This window comes from Tachyglossus aculeatus, chromosome 19 (genome assembly GCF_015852505.1).
Source record: "Tachyglossus aculeatus isolate mTacAcu1 chromosome 19, mTacAcu1.pri, whole genome shotgun sequence".
Taxonomy (NCBI): domain Eukaryota; kingdom Metazoa; phylum Chordata; class Mammalia; order Monotremata; family Tachyglossidae; genus Tachyglossus; species Tachyglossus aculeatus.
This window is the reverse complement of record NC_052084.1, coordinates 31,422,247-31,436,999: the sequence shown is the minus strand read 5'-3', so window position 1 is coordinate 31,436,999 and position 14,753 is coordinate 31,422,247. Positions and strand designations below refer to the sequence as shown.

Here is a 14,753-nt window from a genome sequence, read left to right as displayed (position 1 = left end):
GCACTGGGGAGGTTACAAGGAGATCAGGTTGTCCCACGGGGGGCTCACAGTCTTCATCCCCATTTTACAGATGAGGTAACTGAGGCACAGAGAAGTTAAGTGACTTGCCCAAAGTCACACAGCTGACAAGTGGCGGAGTCGGGATTTGAACCCATGACCTCTGACTCCAAAGCCCAGGCTCTTTCCACTGAGCCACGCTGCTTCTCCTGCTTTCAGTCTCTTGCTCAGTTCGGCTAAAGCTGAAGTGCCTTTGCAATAGCCTTGCAGGTGCTCCGTTGAGCCTTTTGGGTCCTAAAGAAATCTCAGGGAAATACAAGTAGGATAACTGCAATGGGGTTAAATGTGGACTGTTCATGAGGAAATGGTAAGAAGTAGGCGGTGGGCAAGCAGAGATTCAGGCCAGAAGAATCTGGTAGGGAGCAGCGGCAATGAATGCAGACTGCCGTTGAAAAAGTGTGGCCTATTACTCTATTTATTTATTTATTACTCTATTTATTTATTACTCTATTTATTTATTTATTTATTTATTTTACTTGTGCATATCTATTCTATTTATTTTATTTTGTTAGTATGTTTGGTTTTTTTCTCTGCCTCCCCCTTTTAGACTGTGAGCCCACTGTTGGGTAGGGACTGTCTCTATGTGTTGCCAACTTGTACTTCCCAAGCGCTTAGTACAGTGCTCTGCACACAGTAAGCGCTCGATAAATACGATTGATGATGATGATGATGATGATGAAAGAGCACCGGACTCGTAGTCGGGAGACCTGGGTTCTAATCTTGGCTTTGTCACTTGCCTTCACTGAGCCTCAGTTTCCTCATCTGTCAACTTTGGCCGAAACACTTGTTCTATCCTCCCTTAGATGGTGAGTCCCATTTGGGACAGAGATTGAGTCTGATCTGATGGTAGAATATCTGCCCCAGTGCTTAGCACATAATAAGGGCTTAACAAACACCATAATCAGTACTATTACCTAAAGGAGACTTTCTTTTTCAGACGTGGAGTGTTGCCTATTTCCAGTGGAGAATAGAGAGAGAGAGAAGAAAAAGGTCGGAGAGAACGAACTCCAACCTGCGGTTTTATGGAGTCTCTGCTACTTTTCTTTGGCATCTAGGACTGGAAAGGCCTTTGAGAAGTAATCTAGTCACATGGTAGCAAAGGCTCAGTCATATGGGATGTTTGGTGGGGAGGCGGGGGTGCCGAATTCATTTCCGTGTTCACTTCGGGTACCACTATCCTCTCCTGTTCTCAGCTGAAGTTGAGAAGGGAAACGCTACCGACGTCTTGGAACGTGATTTAAACATTCCCTATTAATGAACACCATCTGGGCTGCAAGGACGTGGCACCAGTTTGGAGGTGGAAGGCTGGAAGATGCCAGTCCTTCTAAATCACTCTCTTCACGGATCATGGGGAGAAGAAGGCAGTCCGGACGGGGAGTTCAGCCAGAAAGCTGGCAGAAGTCTGAGCAGAGTTTCATTCTTCCCTCTCCTTAAATAAAAGGAGTCCCCTCGTATGCCTAAAGGATCCCAAGACAAGACAAGTCACTCTCAAATTTCTGCTCCACTTTTTCCCCCTGGACTGTCGGTCACAGTGCTCCAGCTTACACAGAGTTACTCCTACTTTTCAATCCAGTTATTGGACTTTTTCCATGGAGATTCCCTGGTGAGGAGTTCTGACTGTTAGAACAGTGATTCCTGTTTCCTCTCTCTCGTTAACTTTCTAAGAGTCAGTCAGGCTTGAATTACAGCTGGTGTCATCTCTGAAACATCATGTGTCTAGGAAATCCCTTCCTTGTGCATCAAGTTCAATTAATTCCTCTGGATTTCCTGAGAGCTTTTATAGAATCAGTAGATTTCCCTCATTTCTTCCTGGGAGGAGGTGGGGGGAAAGGGAGGCAGGAAGGAAGAGATGAGGAGGAGGTGACTCCTGACTCTTTGAGACAGGATTGTGTACCAAAGAGGCTAAGGAGATGGGGCAGAACCCCAAATTTGGGATCTGTCCTGTCTTAATTGGGACCTCTGGTCACCTACTTAATCATAAACTCCCTCTATTCCCCCTCCACCCACCCACCCCCAGTCCTTTTCAGAGCCACAGTGACCAATTGGGCAGCTGAGAACTCAGCAATGATGAGAGTTGCCCTTCTTTCTTACTTTCTGACATGAGTGGGAGTGTCTTTCTTCCCCGCCTCCCCTCCCCACACGCTTTCCACTACAGGGCAGAGTGAAAACCAAGGGGAATATTTGGAACCCAGGCTCCTCTACTGGATTTAGATGCCTCCCCAGCTCCATTTCAAACACAGGTCCTTCCTTTCCCAAAGCAATAGGGAAGAAAACGTACCTTAACGCCCCATCCAGAGTGGCTCTAGGCTCTGATGCTAGCCTGTGGGTGGGGATTGTGACTGCCAAATCTGCTGTATCGTACTCTTCCAAGTGCTTAGTACAGTCCTCTGCACACAGCTAGTGCTCAGTAATAAATACCACTGATCCAGTGATTGATTCAACAGGCATAATCTTTCGAAAGGAGGAAGCTATGCTAAAGGGACTAATAGTAGGTAGGCACAGGCCTGGGCTGGGTTCTCTCCCAAACTCTTTTCTGGAATAAAGGACAGATGAAGAATTTGAATTAAGGGGTAGGAATAAGGAAATAAGGAATTAAGGAATAAGGAATGAATAAGGAGTAGGAAGTAAGTTGAGGGTACTGGCCTCGGCACATCAAGAACTGGATTTCAGTCCCAGCTCCCCCATTTGAATATTATTAGTATTGTTAATTCAGCCTTTCTGCTGCTTTTTTTGACAGCTTTCTTACACGTAGCCCCTAAAATGGTGCTGCTTTCAGAACAGTTTAGAAAAGAAGTCAGTCACCAAATGGCCTGCCTTATAGCAAAATTGGCATAAAAATTGTTTCAGTAAGTTTCCTTTATATTGCCCTGAGGCTAGGGATAGGAATTCCCGAAACTCTTGAAAAATCTGTGAAAAATCTCCAACAGCTCCATCTGTCCATAATGGACTCACATCCTTTGCGATTTGGGATTTGGGAAATTCTCTAAAACTGAATCTTGGAATGCGTTTCCCGGATCACTGATCCTGCTCAATACAACAAAGAGAGATATGACATCTGTTTTAAAATTTGAGATTTGAAGATCTGGGAGCAGGGCTGGAGAGACCCTGAGTTTGTTCACTCAAATGCTCCAGTGGATCGACTTAATATAAATGCTGAGGAGCCGCGTGTTTTGTCCATGACCTATAGAGTGATTTAAATCACATTGGTGCTATGGTAGCTTTACAGTGACCCTCATGGGGAGAACTCTGGCTCTGAGCAGGGTAAACACATTCCACCTCTAAAGGAGACAAAATGCCGATCACCTGCAATCTGTGGAGGAGGCGAGAGAAGATAATAATAATAATGATGGCATTTGTTAAGCGCTTACTATGTGCAAAGCACTGTTCTAAGCGCTGGTGAGAGCAGGCTGTAGGTTGGGAAGAGTGCGTGGATGGTGGTAGGGTCTGTGGGTCCCGCATTGGCCTCTTCAGCCACTCATGGGTGAACTTCACGGTCAGTGGTGTCTACTTCGAATGGGGAGGACAACTATACATATAAGCCCGCTAAAATTTGCACATGCCTATTAAGCTGCTTATTGATTTAGCTCAATTCTCCCACCTATTCAAGGGAGCGTGAAACCATCTTTAGAGGAGTGCAAATGTTGTGATTATCCCTCCATTAAAGTGTTCTGTGTTTTAGCTCTCACACTTCCTTATGCCTGACTTTACATATCTTTGCACAGATGGCAAAATAGAATCCATTGTTAACAAAACATGCTATCTACCTAGCCAGTAATGTTGTGTAAACACTATAAGATTTTATAAGGACACTTGAATTTATCAGAAGTAAAGCGCCAGGACATAAGAATATTAGAACAAGAGAACACTGTGTAAATGTCAGTGACTACTGTCTTATTCATTATCACTGTGATTATTATCATTAGTCTATAACAACATTATCATATTCCACTAACTACTATCTTATTCCATTATCTTATTCTCAAATAGTAAGAGATCGTTATTCCCATTGTTACAATTATTACAAACATTTATGAAGCACTTACAATGGGCAAAGTACTCTATTCAACACTAAGAGGATCCATTTCAAAACAGACCCCGGGTGTCCTACAGAAGACTTTCAGCCTAAGTTAATTCATTCAGTTGTGTTTTTTGAGTGCTTACTGTGTGCACAGCACTTTCCTAAGTGCTTGGGAGAGTACAATACAGAAATAAACAGACATATTCCCTGCCCACATCACATTTACAGTCTAGAGAAGGAGGACAGACACACAGAACGCCATGACTTAGAGCAAGGTAAAATTCAAAAATCCAAAAAACTGAAACATGTGAGTAGAAAAAATGTTGGAGGGGGCAGGGCAGGGTAAAATGGACTTCTTCTGCTGATTATGGAATTGTAAATATTTCTTTACCTGGCTCTCCCGTTAGAGAGTTAGCTCCCTATGGGAAGAGAACATGTCCTGTGTATCTGTTGCACATCCTAAGTGCTTAGTATAGTACATTACACACAGTGAGAGCTCAATAAATACCTTTCCTTTTATTATTACTTTTTACTATTACTATTATTTACTATTTCTACTTGGTGAAAAGATTGCTACAACCCTTCCAGTGTTCTAAAGGTTGTATAGGCAGGCTTGGTTCCCTTGGTGTGGATATGGGGAGGCAATCCTGGTCAGCGGACAACCTCCCTCCTGCTCTGAAGTGACATGGGAGTCCCTAGGGGTACTGAGGCCCTGCAGGACCATGATTAGCAGATTCAAAAGTGCATGAGAGGCCCTGAGCAAATCACTAGCAGTATAATTAGTACAGTGCCAGCGCTAAGTACAGTGCCTGGCACATAGTAAGCGCTCAACAGTTACCATTATTATTATTGTAATCAACTCCCTTCACTTCGGGTCTTGTTTCTGAAGACTCAGATCTAAGTTTCGTTCACTCTTCTCTACAGATTTTGACACCATCATCATCATCCAAGGTTATTTTCCTAAATTCATCCGTTAAAAGACTATAAATCTGTTATTCTATTTTCTTATTTTATAGTAATCTGCCACTAGGCTATAAATCTGTTACCCTGTTTTCTTATTCTCTATTAATCTGCTAAAAGGCTATAAATCTGTTATTCAATTTTCTTGTTCTATATTACTCTGCTACCAGCTATAAAAGGACTATACTCGATTTCACATTGATGTGCAGCCTGCTGTTTAAGCTACCAGGAATATGTTGCTTCTTTCCCTTTGATATCAGCTGGTGAAGAGACTAGAAGCATAGGGCTCATTTCTCACATTGGTCTGTTTATAGGAAATAAAATGTGTCCAACTCTCTTAGGGCCTGCAGTTTGCCCATCTAATGAGGCCATATTGTCAGGTCATCAGTGAACATTTCGAAGCAGTAAAGCGTTGAAAAAATTCCGCTTCAAACTTGGGAATTTGGTCATCTGACACATGAATGATCCCTGAGAATTCCTCCGATGTCCCAATCTGTGATATTTTAGGCGGAGGTGCCTCCTCCCACACAAAATAAACTTTGTGCCTGCAACAGTCACCTAGGCTGGCTTTCACCCTCAGTCTCCTGCAATGCCCTTGGCTTGAGAAGATGGCCCTGGGGTAGTAGTTGGCTATCCTGGGTGATCCCCAGATCCAAAGATCCGAAGATTTTTGCCAAAGATTCTGTATGATGTCATTATATTGCATAAATTTGGGGACTCACGTGCTGTATGTATGTCTGTTACTGACAGGTCAACATAGGGACATAAAGAACCTGCTAATGCTATCAGTGGCCACCCTAAACTAAATTCTCCTAAAAATAATCCCAGTGACTCGATTTTAAAGAGGGATATTGTGCAAGTTCCTTCATTTGAGGATTTAGGAATAGGAAACTTATTGAGAAGTCAGCTTAGAACATAGTTTGAATTTGCTTTGGTTATTTTTTGAGCTCTCTCTCGCGCTTCTTTCTAAGGCTCCGTGAATGTGCCTCTCTAGGGATCTGTCATATAAATTTACTCCCCCCCACCAAATGATGATGCGGACAGCACCTCCTGTTACAAATGATAGATGAGCCTCGGTCCAGTCAGAACCGAAAACCTACACTAAGGAATTGATTTTAGCACCAGCGGTTTGCGCAGGTCCACTCACTCTCATCCATCAGACACAGACCTGCTGGGGCACAGAGCATTTTATTTTTTGTTTTTTAATGGCGTTTGTGTGCTTATTATGTGACAGGCACTGGACTAAGCACTGGGATAGATACAAGCTGATCAGGATGGATGCAGTTCCTGAACCACACAGGGTTCACAGTCTTAATCCCCACTTTACAGATGAGGGAACTGAGGCACTGAGAAGTTAAGTGACTTACCCAAGGTCACACCGCAAACAAGTAGGGGAGTCAGGACGAGAACTCCGGTCCAGCGGATTCCCAGGCCCGTGTTCGATCCTAAGCCACACTGCTTCACAGAGTGGAAGCGGCGAATAGGCAGACAGGAGAGCTGCACTTTGAGACGTGTGAGCAAAACCCATTTAGAGCCAAAGTGACTACAGCCTTGTGGCCATGATGTCCCACGGTGCCAGACACCAGCAGGCAGTTGCCAGAGTAGCCACCTCCCTGGCACCTGAGGCAGTTACCACCCACGTTAGCCAGCCATTTTCAGATTGCTGCTGAATCTACCTACCATGCAATTTGCTCTCCTACACCAACTCAGCCCACACGCTTTGCTCCTCCATTGCCAACATACTGACTGTACCCCGATATCATCTATCTTGCCACCATCCTCTCGCCCACATCCTGCCTCTCACCTGGAACGCCCTCCCTCTTCATATCCGACAGACCACCTTCAAAGCCTTAGTGAAGCCACATCTCCTCCAAGATGCCTTCCTTAGGCCCTCATTTCCTCTTCTCCCACTCCCTTCTGCGTTACCCTCGATCTTAGATTTGCTCCTGTTTACCTCAGCCCCGCAATACTTATGTACCTATCTGTAATTTATTTTTTATTTGTAATAATGTCTGTCTCCCCCTTTAGACTGTAAACTCCTTGTGGGCAGGGAATGTGTCTACAAACTGTCACACTGTGCTCTCTCCCAAGTGCTTAGAAAAGTGCTCTGAGTTCTCAATAAATATGATTGATTGATTGCTATGTCAGAAGACACTGTGACATCATTCAAGGCATGGGCTTCACAACATGACCTTTCCTTATTAGGCAAGATTGGCACACCCCACTTTATTGGAGAGCCCACTGTTGGGTAGGGACTGTCTCTATATGTTGCCAACTTGTACTTCCCAAGCGCTTAGTACAGTGCTCTGCACACAGTAAGTGCTCAATAAATATGATTGATTGATTGATTGATTGATTGGAGAACTGACTGCCCAATAGAAGTAAAATTAATGCTTCTTATCTTCACAGATTACAAACTATTAGAAGTCCAGGCTGGGCCCCACTTGCCTGCGAGGGTTACCTTGGACTTTAGAGAAGCAGCTTGGCTCAGTAGAGAAGCAGCGTGGCTCAGCGGAAAGAGCCCGGGCTTTGGAGTCAGAGGTCATGGGTTCAAATCCCGGCTCCACCAAGTGTCAGCTGTGTGACTTTGGGCAAGTTACTTAACTTCTCTGGGCCTCATCTGTAAAATGGGGATTAAGACTGTGAGCCCCCCGTGGGACAACCTGATCACTTTGTAACCTCCCCAGAGCTTAGAACAGTGCTTTGCATATAGTAAGCGCTTAATAAATGCCATCATCATCATGTCGCTTAATTTCTTCCTAAAATGAAGATTAATCAGCATAAAATATCTCTCCCGCTTCCTTCAAAGACTGCAAGCCTCGCCTGGGCCAGAGAATGTGTCTGATCTGAGTGTCTTGCATTTGCCTCAGTGCTTAACGCAGTGCTTGTGTAGTATGCCCTTAATACCATTATTGTTATTATAATTAATTGATAATTGTAAGAGTGTGGGAAAGCAAATAGATAATAGATTGAGGAAATAAATCAATCTAGGGGTAGGGCTTGGGGTGCCGAAAGGTCTAGAGGTGTGAACTTCCAAATCTTCCAGGTCGAAGTGGGTGCCACAAACATTTGGCTTGCTTTAAGTGGTTGTGTCACACTTCCTCTCCGGCTTGTGCGGTGGTTAGGGATGTCACCGAAAGTGATAATTGTAAGAGTGTGGGAAAGTGGATAATAGATTGAGGAAATAAATCAATAAACACAAAGTGGCTCTAGGGGTAGGGCTTGGGGTGCCGAAAGGTCTAGAGGTGTGAACTTCCAAATCTTCCAGGTCGAAGTGGGTGCCACAAACATTTGGCTCGCTTTAAGTGGTTGTGTCACACTTCCTCTCCGGCTTGTGCGGTGGTTAGGGATGTCACCGAAAGTGTGAAAAGTACCTTTTCATTCACTGGGCACTCCGGGAAAAGCTGGATTTCCTGGTGGCCCCAAACCCTGACGAGCTTTCCCTCGGCCCTCCCGGGAGCCTGGTTTATTTGGCGCGGCCCGGGGTTGGCCACTGCCCAAGATGGCCCACTGACCAAGATGGCCCACTGCCCAAGATGGCAGGCCTCCCTCGGGCCCAAACGGAACTAGAACGGGGAAGCGGGGGAGGGCCACCCCGCTCGGGACCGGGGTTGAGGGTTTGAATTTTGGCGCCATGATGATGGGATTTATTAAGCGCTTAGTATGTGCAATCCACTGTTCTAAGCGCTGGGGGGTTACAAGGCGATCAGGTTGTCCCACGGGGGGCTCACAGTCAACCCCCATTTTACAGATGAGGGAACTGAGGCCCAGAGAAGTTAAGTGACTTGCCCAAGGTCACACAGCTGACAACTGGCAGAGCCGGGATTTGAACCCACGACCACTGACTCCAAAGCCCGTGCTCTTTCCACTGAGCCACGCCGCCCGGAGGAAGGGTGGAGTGAAGGGGACCGACCCGCCATTCGGGCCTGGAGTCTCTGAGGCGGCCCTGAGGAGAGGCGAGGGGTCGGGGGTGGACATCTATCTATACTAGATAGATCTAGAATAGATCTATTCTATTCTATCTATCTATTATATTTATTTTATTTTGTTAGTATGTTTGGTTTTGTTCTGTCTCCCCCTTTCAGACTGTGAGCCCACTGTTGGGTAGGGACTGTCTCTAGATGTTCCCAACTTGTACTTCCCAAGCACTTAGTACAGTGTTCTGCACATAGTAGGTGCTCAATAAATACGATTGATTGATTGACCAACCCGCCATTCGTGGCTGGAGTCTCTGAGGCGGCCCTGAGGGGAGGCGAGGGGTCGGGATTGGACATCTATCTATTCTAGATAGATCTATAATAGATCTATTCTATTCTATCTATTCTATTTATTTTATTTTGTATGTTTGGTTTTGTTCTCTGTCTCCCCCTTTTAGACTGTGAGCCCACTGTTGTGTAGGGACCGTCCCTATATGTTGCCAACTTGTACTTCCCAAGCGCTTAGTACAGTGTTCTGCACATAGTAAGCACTCAATAACTACGATTGATTGATTGATGGACCGACCCGCCATTCGGGGCTGGAGTCTCCGAGGCGGCCCTGAGGGGAGGCGAGGGGTCGGGGGTGGACATCTATCTATTCTAGATAGATCTAGAATAGATCTATTCTATTCTATCTATCTATTCTATTTATTTTATTTTGTTAGTATGTTTGGTTTTGTTCTCTGTCTCCCCCTTTTAGACTGTGAGCCCACTGTTGGGTAGGGACTGTCTCTAGATGTTCCCAACTTGTACTTCCCAAGCGCTTAGTACAGTGTTCTGCACATAGTAGGTGCTCAATAAAAACGATTGATTGATTGATTGATTGACCGACCCGCCATTTGGGGCTGGAGTCTCCGAGGCGGCCCTGAGGGGAGGCGAGGGGTCGGGGGTGGACATCTATCTATTCTAGATAGATCTAGAATAGATCTATTCTATTCTATCTATCTATTCTACTTATTTTATTTTGTTAGTATGTTTGGTTTTGTTCTGTCTCCCCCTTTCAGACTGTGAGCCCACTGTTGGGTAGGGACTGTCTCTAGATGTTCCCAACTTGTACTTCCCAAGCACTTAGTACAGTGTTCTGCACATAGTAGGTGCTCAATAAATACGATTGATTGATTGACCAACCCGCCATTCGGGGCTGGAGTCTCTGAGGCGGCCCTGAGGGGAGGCGAGGGGTCGGGATTGGACATCTATCTATTCTAGATAGATCTATAATAGATCTATTCTATTCTATCTATTCTATTTATTTTATTTTGTATGTTTGGTTTTGTTCTCTGTCCCCCCCTTTTAGACTGTGAGCCCACTGTTGGGTAGGGACTGTCTCTAGATGTTGCCAACTTGTACTTCGCAAGCGCTTAGTACAGTGTTCTGCACATAGTAAGCACTCAATAACTACGATTGATTGATTGATTGACCGACCCGCCATTCGGAGCTGGAGTCTCTGAGGCGGCCCTGAGGGGAGGTGAGGGGTCGGGGGTGGACATCTATCTATTCTAGATAGATCTAGAATAGATCTATTCTATTCTATCTATTCTATTTATTTTATTTTGTTAGTATGTTTGGTTTTGTTCTCCGTCTCCCCCTTTTAGACTGTGAGCCCACTGTTGGGTAGGGACTGTCTCTAGATGTTGCCAACTTGTACTCCCCAAGCGCTTAGTACAGTGTTTTTCACATAGTAGGTGCTCAATAAAAACGATTGATTGATTGATTGATTGATTGACCGACCCGCCATTCGGGGCTGGAGTCTCCGAGGCGGCCCTGAGGGGAGGCGAGGGGTCGGGGGGTGGACATGGCTGACAGGACGGGCGCGAGCCGCCCTGAGCCGCCCTGAGGCGCCCTGAGGCAGTTGATTCCCGCGCGCGAGGACACGCACAGCACGTGGGGGAGGGCGGGGCGCATGCGCGCGCCGGCCCACACGGCGCTTTAGGGTCGAGAGCGCGCTCCCGATGGCGGCGTGACGCTTGGCCCGCCTCGTGTCGAGAGCGCGCTCTCGTCTCGGCTTTCGTCCAATGAGCGGAGGGATGGGGGAAAAGGGGCGGGGCCTCTTTTTTTTTTTTTTTTTTTTTTTTTTTTTTTTTTTTTTGGTGCCGGCAGGGCTATATAAGAAGCGGCCGGGCGCCTAGTTCGCTCTTTTTCCGGGTATGTCGCCGTCTAACGTTGCGGGTGAGTGGGCAGCGCCGCTGCAGATCATCATCAGTCGTATTTATTGAGCGCCTACTATGTGCAGAGCACTGTACTAAGCGCTCGGGAAGGACAAATTGGCAACATATAGATGGAAGTCGGGGAGGGACCGTCTCTAGATGCTGCTAACTTGTCCTCAAGCGCTCAGTACAGTGCTCTGCACACTGTAAGCGCTCAATAAGTACGAATATTACTCTATTTATTTATTTTACTTGTACATTTCTATCCTACTTATTTTATTTTGTTGGTATGTTTGGTTCTGTTCTCTGTCTCCCCCTTTTAGACTGTGAGCCCACTGTTGGGTAGGGACTGTCTCTATGTGATGCCAATTTGTACTTCCCAAGCGCTTAGTACAGTGCTCTGCACATAGTAAGCGCTCAATAAATACGATTGATTGATTGATTGATTGAATGGGAAGGGATGGCGATTGAGTCGGATGGGGGGGGGGGGGGAGGCCGGCGGACCCGGTGGGAGTAGAGGAAGTGCGTGATGACTGCGAGTTCCGTTGGAGGTGGTATAAAAGGGGGGGGGGGCAAAACGTGGTTCCCCAGGGCCTGGCGGTCTTTGGGTTTCTCCATCCCCCCCATCTTACCTCCTTCCCTTCCCCACAACACTTGTATATATGTTTGTACATATTTATTACTCTATTTTACTTGTACATATCTATTCTATTTATTTTATTTTGTTAGTATGTTTGGTTTTGTTCTCTGTCTCCCCCTTTTTAGACTGTGAGCCCACTGTTGGGTAGGGACTGGCTCTATGTGCTGCCATCTTGTACTTCCCAAGCGCTTAGTACAGTGCTGTGCGCACAGAAAGCGCTCAATAAATAGGATTGATTTCTGTGCGGCAGAGGTTGGAGGCGGGCCAGGCCAATGGAGGAATCCCAGCGTGCTTTGCGGGCGGGGCGGGAGGCGAGGTGCATGCCGGGAGTTCGGGGGTTGTGTCAACCCCTCCCCTCCACCGCGTGGTGACTGTAACGGCCATGGGGCCTATGTGTCCTCCTCCCTTGGGCCCGTTTATCCCCCCTCACGAGCCCAGGAAATATCTTACAAAAGAGCCTTGTTTGGAGGCTATCAACTGGTGCACGTTTGGTCGATTTCTCCCGGGTTTCAGCCACCGGTTTGCTTGCAGGCATGGCCAGAGGCGTTGTCCATTGTGCTGCGTCGGTCACGTACCGTCTTGGAACACGAAAGACAGCCATGTTCTTCTGGAGATCCCAAGGTATGTGAAACTGATAAAATAAAAAAGCGGGTGTAAGTTCTTCTGGAGGCACCAAGGTGTGTGAAACTGATTAAATAAAAAAGCGGGAGTAAGTTCTGGAGATACCAAGGTGTGTGAAAATCATTAAATAAAAAAGCGGGAGTAAGTTCTGGAGGTACCAAGGTGTGTGAAAATCATTAAATAAAAAAGCGGGAGTAAGTTCTGGAGGTACCAAGGTGTGTGAAAATCATTAAATAAAAAAGCGGGAGTAAGTTCTGGAGATACCAAGGTGTGTGAAAATCATTAAATAAAAAAGCGGGAGTAAGTTCTGGAGGTACCAAGGTGTGTGAAAATCATTAAATAAAAAAGCCGGGAGTAAGTTCTGGAGGTACCAAGGTGTGTGAAAATGATTAAATAAAAAAGCGGGAGTAAGTTCTGGAGATACCAAGGTGTGTGAAAATCATTAAATAAAAAAGCGGGAGTAAGTTCTGGAGGTACCAAGGTGTGTGAAAATCATTAAATAAAAAAGCGGGAGTAAGTTCTGGAGATACCAAGGTGTGTGAAAATCATTAAATAAAAAAGCGGGAGTAAGTTCTGGAGGTGTGTGAAACTGATTAAATAAAGACGCGGGGAGTACTGGCTTACAATTTGGGATTCTGGATCGAGTGCAGCTTGAATACCTTGGGGTGACTTGAACGTTAACTTTGTATCGACGTGAGTGGGGAACTGATCCATTTGTTAAACTGAAGCTGTTGGCTTTTACCTTTAGGTGTCCGTGAAAGCCCCAGATGGGGAAGAATATGGCCTGCCCGATAGTCCCAGATTCCAGGAGCAGGTTTGAGAAATGGCTTTCAAAATCTGAACAAAAGCAACCTACGATACTAATGAGGACTCGCTCCTATTGAGGTACTTTGCAAAATCATTTTTTTGGCTGAATTCGCTTAATGAAACAATGATCTTAACACAGTTACGGTTTTAAGGCACCATTCAGTGGGTAAAAGGCAGTGGTACGATCAATGATGAGCCTATCCCGAACCTGACTTCTTGATGAAAGCAATATTTTACGGATCTGGCTTCTGAGAAACTACCCCTTTAAAAAAAATGAAGAGCTTCGTTTTTGGAGGGAGGAACAAAGTGCTCTTGTTGTCCCTCGTGGGAGATGTAATTAAACCGTGCACACCAGCAGAAAGTTAACTTTTGTTTTGGTCATTTTTGTCAACAGTGAAATGGGAGGTGCAGGTGGATAAGAGTATAAGTAAGTACCCTTTTGACTTATTTGTTTCATGGTAGAGCAAGATGTTTTTAAATTGGTCTCGTCTGTGATGATCCTATCCCGAACCTGAACACCTGTTGAAAAACACAAAACGGATCTGGCTTCTGAGATAAGACCAAGACAGCCAAATGTCACAATCGCATTATGTACCGTGAACCTGTGATTTGTGTGGTAAATTGTTTTTCCTGTTAATCTCGTATGCATAAGATCCACAGTTACTGTAGAACTGAGAAATTGTCTGATTGCTTGCTCCAAATGGCTCATTCAGAATGTCTTCACCTTTCAGGGCTGTGAATCATTACATCGGCATCATGACTGGATGGTGGCTGGAAATGAAGCTTTCATGCCGTTGTGGGAATGCCAAGACAGTGTAGTGCTGAAAGCTATCGTCTGTGATTGCTGTTATCTCGAGTTTGATGCTTTGTTCTGCATCCGTAGATAATGTAGCATGCTCCATCTATTTGGGAGTGTTGTATTTCCTACTGTGTGTTCAGAGTACTCTTATGGAAAAAGCAGTAACAACATTACTTTAAAAGGTGAGGGCTGTCTAGTACCTTACCCAGACCTGAAAGGTAACTTGCTGTTTAATAAAGTGAAGGTGAGCACCCAGATGAGGCCTGCCTGTCTTACTCTCTAAAATCTTCCTCACTCTCTAAAACAAACCAAGTAACTTTGTGCTGTAGGAAAGCAGGTAACACGCTATACCTATCTGGTCTTCATTTTAAGCCAGGAATTTATGTCCAACTACCCCTCGAACTAGGGGAGATTTAACTGCTCTTCAGATTGGGGGGAAAAAAATGAGAACCCCTTAGGATCTGGGTGGGTACACCTACACACTTCCCCTAGGACCCAATCTCCACTTTCAGAAGATAAATTCCTAGCTGTATATGAGTTTGCATTATATGCATTAAAGTATACAATAATCATCTAGGGTGTGCATGTTTTGAAGGGGGTTTCAGTTGTAAACTGACTTTGATGAATTCCTTGCCCGTATTTGAACATACAGGGGTGAGTCAATCCTAATGCTTCAGTAAACTCTTCTTTTGGTAGTAAAAATGTCCCTGTAGACATAGCAAGCTCACTG

General features: G+C 45.4%; 2 long non-coding RNA genes and 2 other non-coding genes across 4 annotated transcripts in view; 3 read left to right on the top strand and 1 right to left on the bottom strand.

Moving 5' to 3' along the window:
- Positions 1 to 8,482, bottom strand: part of LOC119940604 — a 71,760-nt gene extending 63,278 nt beyond the window's left edge. The window contains exon 1 of the long non-coding RNA XR_005455028.1: positions 8,410 to 8,482. This is a non-coding gene — a long non-coding RNA (uncharacterized LOC119940604). The remainder of the gene's footprint in view (positions 1 to 8,409) is intronic.
- A 3,691-nt stretch (positions 8,483 to 12,173) lies between these two features.
- LOC119940821 lies at positions 12,174 to 14,278 on the top strand. Its single transcript, XR_005455048.1, has 4 exons — positions 12,174 to 12,417; positions 13,166 to 13,302; positions 13,619 to 13,651; positions 13,956 to 14,278. It is a non-coding gene; the product is annotated as an uncharacterized LOC119940821 (long non-coding RNA).
- On the top strand, positions 13,408 to 13,479 carry LOC119941161. Its single transcript, XR_005455182.1, has one exon. It is a non-coding gene; the product is annotated as a small nucleolar RNA SNORD50 (small nucleolar RNA).
- Positions 13,711 to 13,780, top strand: LOC119941160. The gene has a single exon (XR_005455181.1). It is a non-coding gene; the product is annotated as a small nucleolar RNA SNORD50 (small nucleolar RNA).
- Positions 14,279 to 14,753: the final 475 nt, after the last annotated feature.